This window comes from Pelodiscus sinensis, chromosome 5 (assembly GCF_049634645.1).
Source record: "Pelodiscus sinensis isolate JC-2024 chromosome 5, ASM4963464v1, whole genome shotgun sequence".
Classification (NCBI taxonomy): domain Eukaryota; kingdom Metazoa; phylum Chordata; order Testudines; family Trionychidae; genus Pelodiscus; species Pelodiscus sinensis.
Window position 1 is genome coordinate 80,642,622 of NC_134715.1, and position 17,844 is coordinate 80,660,465.

General features: G+C 44.3%; 1 protein-coding gene across 1 annotated transcript in view; it reads right to left on the reverse strand.

Annotated features, from left to right (window-relative positions):
- The window catches only part of PDGFRL (platelet derived growth factor receptor like), a 37,576-nt gene that overhangs the window by 8,927 nt on the left and 10,805 nt on the right, over positions 1-17,844 (reverse strand). The window lies entirely within an intron of this gene.

A 17,844-nucleotide genomic window follows, 5' to 3' on the forward strand; every position in this document is an offset into this window, starting at 1 on the left:
AGCAGGTTTTAGGGGATCTGCCCAGCAGGGCTGGCATTAGACTGCCTGGGGCCCAGGGCAGAAAGCTGAAGCCCCTGGATCAAAGCACCACCATCCAGGGTTGAAGCCAAAGCCTCAGCAACTGAGCTTTGCAGGGCCCCCTATGACTTAAGTCCCAGGCAATTGCTCTGCTTGCTCCCCCCTAACACTGGCCCTGCCTTTTATATGCAGAAAAATCAATTTGACATGGAGTTTTTATAGCATGCTATGGGGATATGGAAGGGGGGGAAGGGAACCTCAGAAAGAAAAAAAAATGTAGAGCAGGGGTTCTCAGCCCTGTCTTTAGTTTTGAACTCTTTAATTTTTCTTAAGGATATGTCTACACTACGATTCTCAGGGCCGGCTTTACGAAGTGCGGGACCCAATTCGAACAATTTCAATGGGGCCCCACAGCAATTTTGGTTGAGCAAAAAACCCACACAGCGCAAAAAAAATCCCTCGCCATCAGACACACACACACACACATACCCTGCGCTAAACTCACACCACCTGTGGCGCAGGCTGCCAATGCACTCCTCCTCCGGGGCCAGTAGATTTGTATAATTTTTCGTGGTGCCCCATTAGCCACACCCCCTGGCCTGCATGAGCCAGGTCTCTGGAGGCAACACGCTTGGGGCAAGATGGACACATGACCAGAAGTAAAAGGGGTCATGTCACCCCCTCAAAGGACTTTTCCCACCATCCTCCTACCAACAGGGATTAGTTTGGCCCCCACCAAACACCCCCTCGTGCAACTATCCTGCAATTGCATTAACCCAACGTGTGTGACATTAACTCGGGGCAGAGAGGCTGGGGGAAGTGTTCCCTCTAAGGCTATATCTACACTAGCGGCTTCTCATGCAAGTACAGCCTTTCTTGCGCAAGAACCCACAGAGCAGCTACACTGCCCGCCTGCACTTGCACAAGGAAATTTACAGTAAGGCGTGGTAAGAGAGGGTGTCTTGCGCAAGAGCTACACTCTTTTCTAACAGATGTAAGCTCTCTTGCGCAAGAGGGCGGTGTGGATGCTCAGCAGGGATTTCTTGCGCAAGAAACCCCTATGGCTAAAATGGCCAATGGAGCTTTCTTGATCAAAAGAGCGTCCACACTGCCACGGATGCTCTTGCGCAATAGCACAGCTCGCACATGGCAGTGTGGATGTATTTTTGCGCAAGAAGCTGCTAGTATAGACATAGCCTAAGAGTTTCCTCCCGTGAGCAGAATGGATTTTGTGTTGTGCACCTGTACTGAGTTCATGTGGCTTGTTTGGATGTGTCACCAGAGGCGCAGCGAGGATGTTATGCGCCCAGGGGCAAAGGAAAAATTTGTGCCCTCCCCCCCAGATGCCATGTGGCACGGCCCCAAACCTGGTGCACAGCTATGGGGAACTTCGAATTCCCGTTTCACTGCCGCCTGTAGATGCAGGCAGTTATTCACGGCTACTCAGTTTCCAAAATGGCAACTGGCTGGGAACATCCTAATGAAGCCCGGGATATTTAAATCTCGCGTTTCATTTGCAATTTCGGTCGCCCTGATTAGCCTCCCTAGTTCGAACAAGGGGGCTAGTGAAGACGTGCTAACTCTCTCTGATTTTCAACTGGAATTGAGTGCCTGAATCTGATTGGTTAAAATGAGATTTTTTCCAATCAAGAGCACAGAAACAGTTAACAAGGTTTACACAACTTTGAAAAGAGCTTAGAGTCACAAAGCTTGATGCCAAAAGGGACAACCAGATCATCTAGCCCCAGGGGCGGGAAAATATGGCCAAACATTTGGATCTGTCCTGACATAGCCCAGTGGGATCGTTGAGCAGACTCCTTGCCTGCCACAGCCAGGGAGCTTGCTCAAAGTGGCTGGATGCTAGATGCAGTCTGTGCATCTCTGCGCAGCGTGCCTCTTGGGGGCAGAAGGGTGTCCTGCCCTGTCCCCATCCCCAGCAGCCTCTAGGCCCAAAGGAGCTGCAAGGGCAATGCTTGTGGGTGCATGCAGCACTGCCGCCCTCTCCACATGGGGTGCATTGCACAGAGAAACACATGCTGGTCCCAGCAGCTAGCTGCTTTGAGCAAAGTGTGAAACCATGGTAGCCAGGGAGCCTTCCAAGGGTCCCACTGGGCTGCCATCCAGGGACTGACTATTGTAAGTGCCTCCTGGACTGAGCCTGCACCTGGCTCCCCCTCACATACCCCAATACTCCACCCCAGGTCATAACCTCTCCTGCACCTAAACTCTCTCCCCGAGTCCTCTCCTGCACCCTGACCCATATTAAAACCCCTTCTCAAGTCCAACCCCCTCTCAGAACCCACACTGCCTGCCACACCCCAATCCCTTACCCAGGGTTCCTTCTGCCCCAAAGTCCATCCCAGACCCCACAATCCCTCCATTAGTGTAAGAGAAAAATATGGCCCTTGACCACTTGCTGAATTCTTGGGAGTGCCCCCCCCCCCCCCATCAAAAATTATTGCCCATCCCTGATCTAGTCTGACCTTCTGTATATCACAGGAAGCCAATATCACCTGGTGCCAACAACCAAAATTAGACCAAAGTATTAGAGTCTACAGAAGCCTGAAGTTTATACACCACATGCACAGAATAAAAGGGCCTTAGGCACCACATCTCCTGGATTAGTAGGGAATTGATTAAATGAGATATATTTAGACAATCACAGCAAGTGACCTGCACTCAGTGCAGCAGATAAGGGAAAAACCCAACCCACATACTCAGGTCACTGTCAATAATACCCAGGGGAATTCACACTCCACGTCTGGCCATCAGCTAGACCTTGAGCAAGGACCAGCCAGCCAAGTACCAAAGAGAGAGAGAGAGAGAGAATGACAATGAATATGCTCTGTACTATAAACAGAGATGTGGCCTATCACATCCACTTCTCATTTCCAACTGTGACCATCTCTGGTGCTTTAGGGCAGGGTTTCCTCAAACTTCATGGCAATGCAACTCCCTTCTCACAACAAAAATTACTGCACAACCAGGAACTGAAGTCTGAGTCTGCCCAAGCCCCACTGGCCATTGTGGGGGTTGAGTGGGCCAAAGCCCAAGTTCTACCTTCCTAAGTGGGGGGGGGGGGCTGTAACCTAAGTCTCACTAACCAAGGCTGAAGCCCCAACTAGTGGGGCTCAGGCTTTGGCCCTGGACCAGGGTTCCCTCTAAACTGCGCATTTGTGAGTGTGCAGAAAATAATTTTACACAGAACCATGCAGCTGCACGGCGGGCAGCAGGAGGCTGCTGGGGCAGCAGTCTGGGCCAGAGGAGCCACAAGCTGCATGGCGAGAGGCTGTTGCATGGTCAGGGCAGAAGGAGCCATGAGCCGCATAGCAGGAGGCTGCTGCGTGGCCAGAGCCAGAGGAGCTGCGAGCCACAAAGCGAGAGGCTACTATGTGGCTGGGGCCGGAGAAGCCACGAGCCACAAAGCAGAAAGCTGCTGTATGGCCGGGGCAGCTGCAAGCCATGTGGGAGTCAGGGCAGGAGAGTGACAAAGCACGTACTGGGGTTGTACTAGCGGGGCCAACGACAGCAGGGACCTGGTACAGAAGCCAGCTGGGTGGGGGGCAAAGGCACTAGTTGTCTGTTGTAGTGGGAGGTACCAGGCACAGATAAATTCCAGGGGGGAGGGAAAGGTGCAGGGTCAGACACAGGTCTCTGAGCAACATGTGTGTGTGGGGGGGGGAGGGGGGAAGGGAGAGAACAGGTAAGATGTGGGGCTGGGTATAGGTCTCTGGCCAGTGATGCTTGGGCTGTGGCCCCTAGGTCCAGGCCCTGGCTGTTTGTGTTTGGGGAGGGGGCAGATTGCATGGCCCTGGCTTATATACTGGTGGCATATGGGGTGGGGGACAGATTGCAAGGCTCGGCACAACTGCAGGGTATATGTGGGGGCAGGCAGTTAGCCAGGCCTATACAGGTACCAGCTGGCTGTGTGTGGTCCTGATTGGGGCAGGGGCCAGCAAGCTGGCTGGTTTTCAGGGTGGGTGGGTGCAGGGTTATGCCCTTTGTTAATTAGCTGTTGTTTTAGTGTTTTTCCTTAGATAATTTAAAAGTGTGTGTGCGCGCGCATGTGTGTACTCCGCTTCAGAGGTCCCTGGTTCAAATCCGCCTAGTGGTGGTTACAAGTGGGGGCTCATCCAGGATATAGGAGCCTCTACCCTCAGAACTAAAAGCCAGCTGGCTCCCAGCCCATGCTGTAGAGGTCTCTTGATCTTAACTGTTGCTGTGGTCTAGGTGCCACTTGCATTACTCAGTAACCACACTAGATGTGTGGGTTACACACACACACAAAATTTTGTTAGTAACTGGTGGGTGCCACAGTGGCACACATCCAAACAAGCACACATGATCTCAATATTGTTGCACAAGACAAAACTCACTTTGCTCACGGATGGAAAAATCTTAGAGGAAACACTGACCTGGACCCTAGCAAATTTAATGCCAGCCCTAAAACCAACTTAGAGGTCTCACCTCATAGTTTCAGAGCCATTGCAGAGAAAGAAACCACACACACACACACACACACACACACACACACACACACACACACACCCCCTCTCCCCCCCCCCCCCCCCCCCAAGAAATGGGGAAGGGAAGAAATTCCTTTCTGACCCCTGCAGGTGACCAGCTGAAAAACCCAAAGCATGAACTTTAGAAACATAAGTCACAAATCTCAAGATCCTGAGATGAAAAGTAGGGATGTTAAAATGTATGTAATTAAATAACTGTGAAACCACCGAAATTTCAATGATTACATGGTTACACATGGGGCAGCAGTGGACTCCCCCCCTCCCCCCCCCCCAGAAGCCACTGCACACCAGGATGCAACTTTTAAGCCAGTTCCCCATATATACTGGGAACCTGCATGTAACCGTGAACATTAACCAATGAGCCCAAGCTCTTTGATTAACTGTTTACACAGTAACACTTTTACATCCCTATGGCTATTATTATTATTATTATTAACAGATCCATGAAAAAAGAAATCTACCAGAGACAAGCACAGTGCAGCACTTTTCCTGCTGCTTCAGGGGGAAAAAAAAAAGCCTCCACAGAGAGCAGAAGCAGGACTGAAACCAACTGGATTTTGCATTTGAGATCAGTTCCTACACTTAATAGGACAGTTGCAAGGACAGGGGCCCTCATGAATGCTATTAGGGGTATGTGTTCACAGCACTGCAGATCAAGCCTCTCAGCCCTGATCAACCGACTCCAGTTAGGTCGGCTTGTACTAGCACTCCTAACACAGGTGTCCAGACAGCGTTTTGAAGTTGCAGCACCTGTTGGAGCTTGTGCACTTAAACCGATGCTACACTCCAGACAGAGCTGCAACTTCGAAGTGATGCCTATACAGCTATTTTCAGAGCACTGTCAAGTCTGTCAGCTCGGGCTGGGAGTTTCACTCCAAAATGCTGTGTAGATGCTCCTGTGATGTAAATCACAGACAATGTGACACTGAAGAGGCTGTCTGTCCCCAAATGGACTGGAAGTTGGTGACCGCATGACCTCATGGACATTTTCCTTTTTGTCAGAGCTCTATGCTAGAGGGCAGCTAGGAGGGCATCAGGGAGCCAGCTATAGTTTACTGATTCTAGGGGCTGGTCTGTGCTGGCCCCAACATAAATTAGAGTAAGCGTAGGTGCCTATGGGAGCATTTGCAAGTGAAGTTCTGGTACACAACCCTTCCCTCCTCCTTACTTTCTCCACACTCTAGAGCTGTGGCTCTACATCTAAACTCAATATTTTCTTTCTGCCTTTTAAACATTCAAGCATGCACGCATCATAAAATGCTGTACACAAAGAGTTTTATAGAATTTAGTGTAGATGTATTCATTATGGATGTCCAATCACTCTCTGATGTTGGGACTAGCACCTAACTGCCCTCCAGTAAGGCACTCTGACAAAAGGAAGAATCCCTACATAAAATAATGTAATGACAGTTCTGTTCCATGATACAGTCACCCCACATTACGTGAGCATCTATTTTGCATGAAAAGGACTTGCAAACAAAAACTCCTGTTGTTGAAAAGAAACTGTCCACACAAGATAAAACTGAATTTTTAAAAATTCGTTTTAAGAACCTAGTTTGATTTTCAATACTTTGTTAATATTAATCAATACTAATTTGCCAGAGACTATCTAGTGAGCGTCTCTTGTGTTTATAGTCAAATTTTAGGTTATTTATTTTCACATTCTTAGTTGTGCTGTAATGTTGGGGTCACAAATGCTTAAAGAGGTAATGTTTCTCTGCTGAAAATATGTGCAATGGAATTTTAAAAGAAATAATATGAATATTGAAGTAGATTAAACTATAAGACATTTGAAAATATGAGGGCAAATTTTACTTGAAAGTGTCTCTTTATAGTAGTTTGTTGTTGTTTGGTTGCTTGGTTTATGCTTTAAGAATTTTGCATGAGGTATGTATCTATACTAAAATATCCATAAGGAAGAAACATGGTCAAGAACAAGTTGTCAAAATAAGTCAAAATATACTTGTTGTAGAATAAGATGTGAAAAAAAGCTTCCCCGATTACTAGGAGTGCCTTAAATCACTAGTCAATAGCCAGATATTTCAGGAGTTCTATTATTCACAGCACTAACTAATATCCTCAAGTCCTATCCTAGCAAGCATTCACACCATTGTAGAACCTGAAAGAGAATGCTGCTGTTTTGCCCAGTTGTGCTTAGGAAATTGGAAGGGATCTCTCCCACGAGCTTAGAGACAACAATTCTCCCTTTTTCTCTGTCATTGAAAAAAATGTTACAAATGTTAGCAGTCTTAAAAATATTCGAGTGTCTGTGAAATTATTTAGTTTCCAAACACAAACAAAATCACCTCCATCTCATCATAACAGAAGTATTCTAATTACAGTGCTGAAATACAGCTATACAATTACGAAGAAGCCATGTCCACTATAATTATGATACAACTGTCTTTGATTATAATTATATCCTTCTTCTAAATCACCTTTGTCTTTTAAAAGATTATCCATGCTTCAGTCTTTCCCTTATGTTGGTGGGTTGAATGAGTGATAAGAACAGATTGGAGCCAAAATGTCTGGTTTTTATCCCCACCCTCACTTTTGTATTTTGTGGGTGGGTCCAATCTGTGAAACCACATATCTTCCCTCCTCCCAAGCAATACCTTTCCTTACTGAACACAGAAAGAAAACAGAAATAATCTTCAAAGAGAGAGCTCACCTCCTAAAATTTCCCATATTAAAACACACCTTTGGCATCAGATCAGACATGAAAATAATGTCCTCAAGACGTAAGAAGATTTTAGTTGCTGCCAGTGACTTTGTATAAACTCAGTTCTGGACCGGGCTGATTTCCCTCAAGTCTTTTTGTAGCTACTGAAAGATGAGGGTATCAGCACTTTTTGGCTCCAGGAGCCATATTCAACTTTATTTTTATCATTTTCCAGCACAGCTCTCATCACCATACAAGTGCCCTGCATGACCATATTTCCTAAGATGAATACTGGACACTGGTAACATTACTCATATTCAAGTGAGTTCTGCAATCAATCAGAACTATACAATACAATCGTTCAAATTAACATCAAATTGACTGAGCCCCCATCATATATTTAGTAGCCCAATGTCTGAGACTCTAATGCTGAAATGCTGGCTGTTCCCTGTGAGTGGCACTATTCCCTCCCTGGCTGTTCCCTCTGGGTGGTGCTGTTGCCTGAGTCACGTCCTTCGCCTCCCTTTCCTCCAGAATCTTAATACCGAGATTTTGGGGGACCCGCTAACACCATCAAGTGCTTTTGAATCCACAAACAAGGGTGGACATTTGAAACCAACCCCAGGGGTACCCCAAGCTTTTTTCCCCAAAGGAGCTTGAAAAAAAGAGAAAAAACAAGCTGCAGTCTGTTTTAGCTGATCCCTCAGTCAGGCATGCAGATATACACACAGACAGACCTTCCAGGATGCAATGATCAATCAATACCGGTTAATTTAAAAACAAAAAACAACCCCACTTATTATCAAAACAAAACTACAGTTGCAAGCATAGTAAAGTGGCTAGATGGGAAGAGCCACCAATTGATAAAGATACTCAAGGAAACCCCTGGGCTAAAACTTAGTCACAAAGAAAAAAAAAAACACAATTAACAGCTCAGACATTATTCCCAAATTCCCAAACAAGGAAAACAATAAATCCTGATGGACTATCTAAACTTTTCCCTACTTACACATTTTAAGAAGTCTGTTCTTAGAGAGAGAAGTGTCTCCCATCTCCCTCAGTCTTGGAAGAAATTGCTCTGCCTCTCATACAACAAACAGAGAGATAAAACCTCTCTTTTCTTGTTTGAAATTCCTACCTGCATTGTTATTGGCTGACCACCTGATACCTGGCTAGATACAGGAGGTATTAGTTAACCCCTTAGTCACTGGGTGCTGGTCAGCACTCCTGGTTATGACACATGCAAATATATATGTAAATATATGCAAATAGCTTCTGTCACACTGATGGGCATAAATACAAAGTTTAAGGAAAGACTACACAACACACAGGCCCCATTTAAGTCAGTTCTTCTGATAGTAATAAAATGCAATATTTACCCGATTCCCACCCATACAACAGCACTTTTAATGAGCAATGACAGTCCAGGAACTTAACTACTAAAATGCATATCAACAGAAGATCATTATATAGACTACGTTTTTGTTTTGGCTCCCACCCATGTTGAGCCCCGCGTAAACCCAAATTGTACTGCAGGCCGCAAACAAGTGGGTCGGTCACGTGTTGAGTAGCCCTGTTGTACAAGAAGTGACTTTGCCACACACAAAGTCCACACATCCAGGACTTACACCTACATCTGAAGTTCCGGTTCAGATCCTAACCACCGGGCCATCCTTACTTTCTTAAGATAGGGAATGGGCAAATTCCCTCCATAAGGTCAATAAGTAACACTAATCTTTATTTCAGTTCTATAGCATTGTGTAGCTTTGTACTGTAGATTTACATATAATCTGTGGTTCACCTCTAATGTGGCCACATTTCATTGGTGGCTGAGTGATCTTCCAGACTGCTCTAGTATCCGCCATTAAAAGATATTATCAGTATACTGTATTTTTGTTATGTGATACTTTTTATTTGACTCAAGCTGTAATAAACAAATTGTGATGATAAAAAAAACCACTATTAACAATTAGAATTATAAGATACCAGGGGACACTGAAGTAAGGCCTCTCTCACTCTATTTATTAGGAAATAATAGCAAGGGTAATTGCTAGCTAAAAATATTGCTGGATAGTTTTAAAAAGCCGGTATCTGTTATCATTTACCATGTAGTGTATCTTGTTTATATTTTTGCATTTGAGTAAAAGGAAAGCAATGTTGTCCATTAACCAACAGATCAGTCACAGTAACTTCACCTTGCAAAACTGCAGAGGAACAAAGTAGATAGATTCTAATCCTATTGACAATAAAAATACTGAACTCAACATTGATGGGATTGTCTCAAATGAAGACACTAACCTGGAATAGCAACAAGGTATCTTGTTATGGTTCCATTATGCCCAACAGCTTGTTTATTTTATGCACAGATATGTTTAAGGTGGGTTTTATTAACCTTTTGTCATTGCACTGGATCTAAGAACTGCTGTACACAGTGGTGCTCTGCAGTGGTGTGATTTTTAAAAAGCACTAACATTCTGTGCACTGTTTGGTCCATTTAATCAGCCCTTGCTGGTACGCACTAAAAGCTCCTGGTACACTTAAATCTAGTATTAGGGAACAGCACTAGGTTAAAGCATGCTAAGGAGCCTTCATAGTGCACCAGGAGGATCTATGAAAACCAATTAATGTGCAACACAGTAGATGCTTTAAAAATCACACCTATATAGGGCACATTAACCCACCCCACCATGTAAACAAGCCCTTTCAAGTACATTTGTAGTTTTTGGTCATGTGATTGAACAAGGGGAGCATTTGGTGCCATCATGTCATGAATGACATGTGTTTACAAAGAACAGTCTTGACAGCAGTCATAGGTCATCAAGCAGATGTGTTATTTTTGTTCATATCCTATCAAAAATGCAAGTACAGGGCCATCCCAAGCTATACCTAGGCACAAATCAACTGGATTCCACTCTTTTTGTAGTTAATTTATTCTTGAAAGTCTCCCTCTCTTGGGAATTCTGGAAATGCTATGGCACCCAAATGATTAATTCATGGAAAAGTTGTGTCTGCCAGGGATAAGCAGACTACCAAAAATCTTTATTTAATGTCAGTAACTTGTGATTCGAGTTCTCTCTTTTCCTTCCTCTCACTTTTTTCATTGGTAATTAGGTTTGCAGAGATGAGACAGAACCATCAGAGATTATAAATGATTACTCCTTGTGCAAAAAGATACTCCTTTACTTCTACTGAGGCTGATACATCTAGGCTACATCTAGACTGCCCCCTCTTGTGCAAGAGAATATGCAAATGAGGCAAAGCGGTGAATATCACTGCCTCATTTGCATACTTAATGAGCCCCCATTTTTGTGCAAGGGGCTTTTGTGCAAAAAGGAGCCATCTACACATCTACAGTAATTGAAAATCTGTCAGAGATAGTTGTATTTGTTTAAAAAAAAAACAAACAAAAAACCCTTGCATCTGTTCTCCTAAACCCAGGAAATAAAAATTCACATTTGATTTAAAACAAAACACTGAGCTTGTTTTACATCTATACTCCCTAGCACAAAGTTGGGGAAATGTAGGTGAAGCTATTCTAAGAGATATTAAAAATGCATGCCATTGTAACATTTTTAGTTTACATTTTTCCCCACCAATTATGAAAGATTATAATACTGCAGTACAAGATGTTTGCATGAGAAAGTACAGGTTGGACCCCCTGGTTGGCACCCTTTTGACCTGAGCAGTCATGGATGAGGGAAGTTGATGAACTAGGGAAGGTCCTCTAACACTGGCCCCCTCAGCCTGCTGCCCCTCTGCAGTGCCAGCAACCTTTGGCCCTCCTGCCGGCCAAGCAATACAGCTGTTCTGGCCCCACTACCATGGTACCGCTACTGCCGCCGGGCTGCTGAGGCCCTGGCCCAGCTACCACCAGACTCATCATGTGCGGGGGTCTCAGCTGTTGGCACTCATGCCCTGGGCCTCTCTTGTTCAAGAATATCTGTGGTCCTGCTGCACCACGGATTTTGGCAGACTAGAGAGTCACGGTTTTGGGAGGTGCAACCTGTACTTCCAGTATTTAAATGCCCATAAATTAGATAGAACCAATCTACTGTTCTAAAATGCACTGTTATGTGTGCAAACTTTTATAGCTAGAAGGAACCGTCTGTTTACATCTAAGCAGTTGGTTCTGAAAAATCAGCCTTACTATTTCACTAAACGCTTTAAATAATTATTTTTGAAGACCTTTTAAGCAAACTAATGTTTCACAGGAAAAGGGAAGGTGAAAAGTACCCAATCAAAGCCTCTCTGGACAATTTGGTCAACTACAGAAATTTTGATTTTTTTTTTAAATGACCATGAAAATTAGTTTTTTTCCTACTGTATTTCAGATTTAGCTGCACCCACCCAATTAAGTATCCAGAAGATCTGGAAACAAACCTGACTTGATCTGCAGACAGAGTCAGGTATTTTGACACCTAAATAAGGTACATTGTGTCAGCAAATATTTGCTCATGCATGAAAAAATAAGGCCCGTTAAGATTGTGTTTAAAAAGCAGTCCCTTTACAGTATTACTTATTTATTCTTTAACTTGCTGTGATGAAAGACATGGATACTACAGCTGATAGATGCCACCTACTGGATAAAAATGCTATTAGCTTTATTAACTGCAAAAGTGATTCTTAGCCAGCCAGCAGATCTGTTGAGGCACAGTGAAATTTGAAAGAAGTAGGTTTTCCTGGCTAAGGCGTCTACATAGAAGTAGGCTTCGTGCCATAATTTCCTACAATAAAAACTTCACCACAAACTTTAAAAATAGTATTTGTCTGTAAGAAGAATTCTCTAAATATACAGTCTCCACTTATCTACATGCTAGAAATTAAAGTAACTAACATGCATTAGAGAGCATAAAAGAAAGCATGTAGATTTCATCAGCTCCTGGCTGCTTTCCTGGGAAAGAAGCAAGCAAGCATGGAAGGAAGGAAGGAAAGTATACATCTACAGAAGCAATGTATTTTGTTAAGTTCAGTTAAAGAAGGTAACCAACTATAATGAGCCTGCATTAATTTTAGTAAAAAAAAAAAAAAAGAGGGAGAGAGATGCAAAGGGCAACGAAGCTATAGGTTGGGTACATCCCCCTCCTTTATATATTTTCTGGTTGCTTTTCCACTTTTGGAAACTACAGAGCAGGAATAACTTAGAAGGTAAACCAATCATGTCTGTTTAAAGAGACTTCCTTATGCAAGAAGCTCTGTCAACTTAGCCTCTTGGTTCAAACAGTAATGTTGGGTAAAAATGTGAAGCGAAAACCAAATGGCACTATAGTATAAAATATAATGCAGAAAATAATGCATTAGCAAGGAAAACAATTGGATGATGCAAGTCTCTTTTCCATCTTTAACTTTTAAGCTTTGCAGAGATCATATTCATAAGAATTAGAGGCAAATGTTTCTGGGAAGCTATCAGAATGTGTCTGTAGTGCCTCTTCTAGAGGAGGCAATTTAACTTGTGCCGCATGGTTTGATGCAACCTTCAGTTCATTTAGAAGATGCTGCTTGTAAATGGTCCTTTTGGACACTTCTCCCAAAGCCAGAAAAACAAAGAAAGAAATTACTTTTCACAACTTGCTTTTCCAGGTAAAAATGCCTCTCCTTAGATTCATGTAAAGATAAATAGATTGTGGTGAATATCTGAAACTGCTTTATGAAAAAAGTTAAAAGGCTGAATGAACATCTTAGACTTATGGAAAACTAAAGAACATATTAACTGATTTTAAGGCCAGAAAAGACTATTATGACAATCTAGTTTAATTTCCTACATAATAAAAGTATTAGAATTTAACCTGAGGTTTCAAATGGTGGTGGAATTAAGTAATCTGTGAGAGAGATTCAGCCCTGATTTAAAGAATTCAACGCGATGAAGAATTTACCATATCCACTGATAAGTTATTCCAAAAGTTGATAAGCCACAATTTTAACAGTGAGGGTTATTTTCAGTTTGAACTTTGCCATCTTCAACTTACAACCACCAAATCCTTTTGTCTTCATACAAAAAGGTGTTTAAAATCTAGCAAAAAGGCATCTTCTACCTGTTCAGTAATTATAGATTGTGATCAAGGTACCTTATAAAATCACCTGCTTCCCACTGTAAGATTGATTAACAGTCGGGTAAACCTTTCTTGTAGCTCTTCTCTGAAGCCTCTCCCCACTTTTCAACATCCGTATACCAAAGAGACTTCAGGGTCTGAAACACTTCTCTCTATTGTAGTTCTGGGGAATGGCAAACCCATAACATTTTTGAAGGCTAATTTTTCTACATTTAAGCATCTTAATTAATTGTAATCTAAACAACAAACTATGGCGAGGAGGTGAATTAACAATTCCAGTTCTGGAAAAAGAACAGTGATTGGAGACACTTTCTGACAAAGGTAGAATCATAGAACACTAGAACTGGAAGGGACCTCGAGAGGTCATTGAGTCCAGTCCCCTGCCCTCACAGCAGGAAAGATGGCAGGTAACTTCCACCAAAAGCCTGCCTTGAATGAAAAGGCAAATAAATCCTCATTTATGGTCTTAAATGGAAAGCTCACCATGTTACTAAAGATTGAATTTAGATCTCAAGGAGGATAGGTGCCAAAGAGCAGGAAAGAGACTGAAGTGGTCCTTAGAAAAAATGCTTTACCAGCAGGTGAATAAATACTGATTTACTGTCTACTGTATTAAAGAAGCACCTATTGCTACAAAATATAATCTAAAATATAAAGGAGAATGTTTGTGCTCTAATAACTTGGACACTAAGACCAATCGCAACCAAACTTTCCATGGGATAACCTTTCCTCCAGGAGAAGGTTTTAAGGTACTGTGGGAGGGGAGAGATGAGAGCCTCTCCCCGGGGCTGCACGGAGCTTGGCAGTGCGGGGAGAAGCAGCTTTCCCGGCATTGCTGGAAGCATATGGAGGCCCCTCTTCAATACTACAATAGGCTCGGGGCCCGGCGGCAGACCAATAGGTGGGCAGGTTGCTGCTGAGGCTGGCTCTAGGCAGAGGGGGCGGGGCTGGTGTTACCACTCAGGTGAGAGCGGTGTGGGGAGGGGGGGGAGGGAATGAATGGGGGAGCTGGTCCGAGGGGGGAGGCGGGCTGGACCACTGGGGGCAAGTGGGGGCTAGGGCAGGATGGGGGGTTGGATCATTGGGAGCGACTGGGGGGGGGAGAGGGCAGAATTGAAGGGGCTGGATCCTTGGGGGGGGCGAGCTGGTCCGGGGGGGGGGGGGGCTGGACCACTCGGAGCGAGTGGAAGGAGAGCAGGATTGTGGGGTGATGGGGCTGGACCATTGGGGGTAGGGCAGGATTGTCGGGGGATGAGGGATGAAGGAAGTGGGGCTGGACAATCCTGCAGGGAGTGAGTGAGAAATGAAGCCCATGGGGGGGGGGGTCTCCTTTCAGAGGCACTGGCCCAAGGGGCAGCACTGGATGATGCTGGGTGGGTGAGAAATTAATCCAAGGCCAGGGAGGTGATCTCTCAAATCTGGGCACTGGCCCTGGGTTTGATACTGGATGATCCTGGATTGGGGGTGGGGGGAGGTGAGAGACGCAGTTCATGGGAGGGGCAGCTGCTCAAGGGGGTGGTACTGGAGGAGGGACTATAGAGGTGCCAGCAGGCTCAGGTAGTTGACTCATAGTTTCATCAAAAAAGATGGGAGAAGAGTTTGAGGTGTGACAAACTGAAATCTCTCAAATTCAGTGAGACCAGCCCCCCACTGCTTGAGGCATCCCTATACTCAGCTCTTGGATGAGAATTTGCAGACACAGCATGCCTATCCCCTACCAAAAAAACATTAGCTTTTTCAAGGATTATTAGCAAAAATACCATCTGATAGGAAGCAAAACATGCAATATTGAAGAGCAGCCTCCATATGCTTCCAGCAGTGGTGGGGAAACAAGCCATGGTGATTTGGGGGCTCTCCCTTCCACTGTGCTTTTAATGGCTCCAAGACTCATGACATGGGAAGAAAACAGAGACAGTTTCTATTGTGACTTTTGTATCTAAGTTTGCCAAATAGCTCTGATTCTAAACATTGCAATGCCTCTTTTTTGAGTCAGATTTTACTTTATGCAGCAGTAGAAAAGCATGGGAATTTTCTACTGCTATAATGGCCAGATGTCAGGCACTGGCAGCTGCGGTGTGGCTGGAGGCTGTCAGGACCAGCTTTTATTTTTCTGAATTTTGTTCCACCAGTTTCCCGTGCAACACTGGGAAAGTCCAGCTAGCTTTTAGATAATTTGAAAGATGGCAGTTGATTTGTCATTATTGTAACTGCATAAAACTGTAGCTTGTAGAAAGAAAAGAGCAAACTTTATTCCTAACTCAAATGAAAATATTTCATTTTTACATTATTACTCTAATCCGGATTTCACAGAAACCAACAGCTAAATTTCCACTGACTTAAATGGGGACAGGTGTCAGTCTTGTATCGCTCCCATCTTCAGTAGTACGCAAACACCAGCCCATGGGCCAGATCTGGTTCACTATAGTTAACCCCCTGGTGGGTTGCCGGCACTATATTTAACTGTGCCTCCACAGCTGCGGGAAGTGGCATCCTGGTCCATCTCACTTCCCACAGCTCTCCTTGGCTGGGGACAGCAATCAGCAGCCATACCTGTAGAAGTGCAGGGAAATATAGCAGTGGCAGCCTGGCAGGGGCTAACACTGGAGAGCTGCCGTCATCTTATTGCCCACCCCTGCACTAGTTAAACATTCAGAAGAGTCTAAGGAACATAACTGACTTCCTCTGAAAGGCAAGAGAGGCCCCAAAACCAGGTTTCTATTAATCTAGTTCATATCTTTTTAGGAGCAAAGGTCAGAACACAAAGGAAACAGAGGACAGGAAGAAAATTTGTCAATGGGAAGAAACACTGAAAACCCACCAGACTGCAGTGTTTTAATCTAGAAAATCAAAATCAATTTCAACTTAAGTGTTTTCAACTTTGATTAGTTGGTTTAGGGCTTTGGAAAATGTACAGCATTTCATTACGCATTTTAATGAGTTTGCGAACCAGAGTCTCACTTTAGTCATGACTGAATGTTTCAGTCTATTTCATTTATGACCTGACTTTTCAGAACTAATTTAAATTTTTTCAGTCAATTATATTTGTATAATTTTCTCACCCTGCTTCTCTCATGGGATGGGGCACCTTCTTAGCTGGTATAAACTGTCATAACATTGCTGAAATCAATTTACAGCAGCTGAGAATCTACCCTATGGTAGTAAGGTTAGGAGTTCTCTCCAACACAAGACAAATTTCACAATGACATCCTAAACTTGACACATAAGTTGCCCACTGAAGTAATCACACTGGTGCGTTTATTCTTCAACGTAATCAAGACTCTTAATATTTCTTTCCCAGACCAGAACTATAACTTTTTATAGATTTACACTCCATACTCATTTTCTAAAAATGCAAGCAAATGGCCAAAACTAGGACAAGTCCAAATACTGCAGACTCTCCCCACCTACACCCATGAATTTCATCATTAACCTCTCATACTTATATCCTACTCCAGAGCTACTCAACACACGGCCCATAGTATAGTTTGGGTTTACACAGAGCTCAACACATAGCCTCCGCTGGAAGAACACTCCACAACGGCAATGCGTCTCCCAGGCAGGGTGAGCACTGAAAGACGCAAGCAGACAGGCTGGCTGGAAGAGATGGGTACAGGGTGTCGGCATTTCTAGTCCCCAGGGAGGAGGTGCCGGGAGCACCAGGGCATTGTGGGAAGTGCTAGCTGCTTAGCCTTGCAAGCAGAGCCTGAGAGGTGCTGATTGGCTCGTACTGGCCACGTTTGGGCTTGGCGCCGCAGCTTAAGGCTTAATCTTTGTATTCATGCCCATCAGTGTGAAAGAAGCTATTTGCATGTATTTGCATATATATGCAACCATACTTAAGTTGTGGCCCTCAGCATGTGCTGAGAATATCATTCTGGCCTTGGGAGCTTCCAAAGTTGAGTAGCCCTGTCCTACTCTTTGGTCGCTGTGATGAGATGAACTAGGTTCAAAGGCCCCTTGCTGGAAGCCTAAGGGTTCTCTACACCCATGCCAGGAGCAGTGGAGAGTCCTTCAAACAGGTTAGTGTGGCTGCTGGGCAAGCAGCCAATCAGGGCCCAGGAGGGCCATATAGAAGGAGCTGCAGCAGTTAGTAGTTGTCGGGAGCTGGAGAAGGAAGGACTGCATGCTTGACTGGGGGTATGGACCAGGGGAGCAAGAGACTCCTGGCTGGCAGCTAGGACTAAGCTTAAGACAGTTTGCTAGCAGAGACCTGGGGAGCACTGAGGGATCTCCAAGCTCACTGCATGGAAGAGCCACAGGAAAAGTGTGTCCAGGAAAAAGCCCTGGGGATAAGGCCCCATAGTAGGGCAGGATTGCAAGAGGTGGGTGCTAGCCCTGATACAGTGGCCCATGTACTGCATACTGTTAAATGTATTTCTGATTTAATTCAAATTTTAAAACACTAATACTTGTGACAGATGCTAGTAGAGAGATTTACTGAGTGACTTGTGGCTAATGCCCTGCATCTATGCATATTCTTGTTTGACCTCAACATATTCCATATTAAAAATAAATTAAATATATACAGCTCAACAGTCATGCATACTACTGCCTAAAGCAAGTGACCCCAAATGGACTGAAGATATTTTTG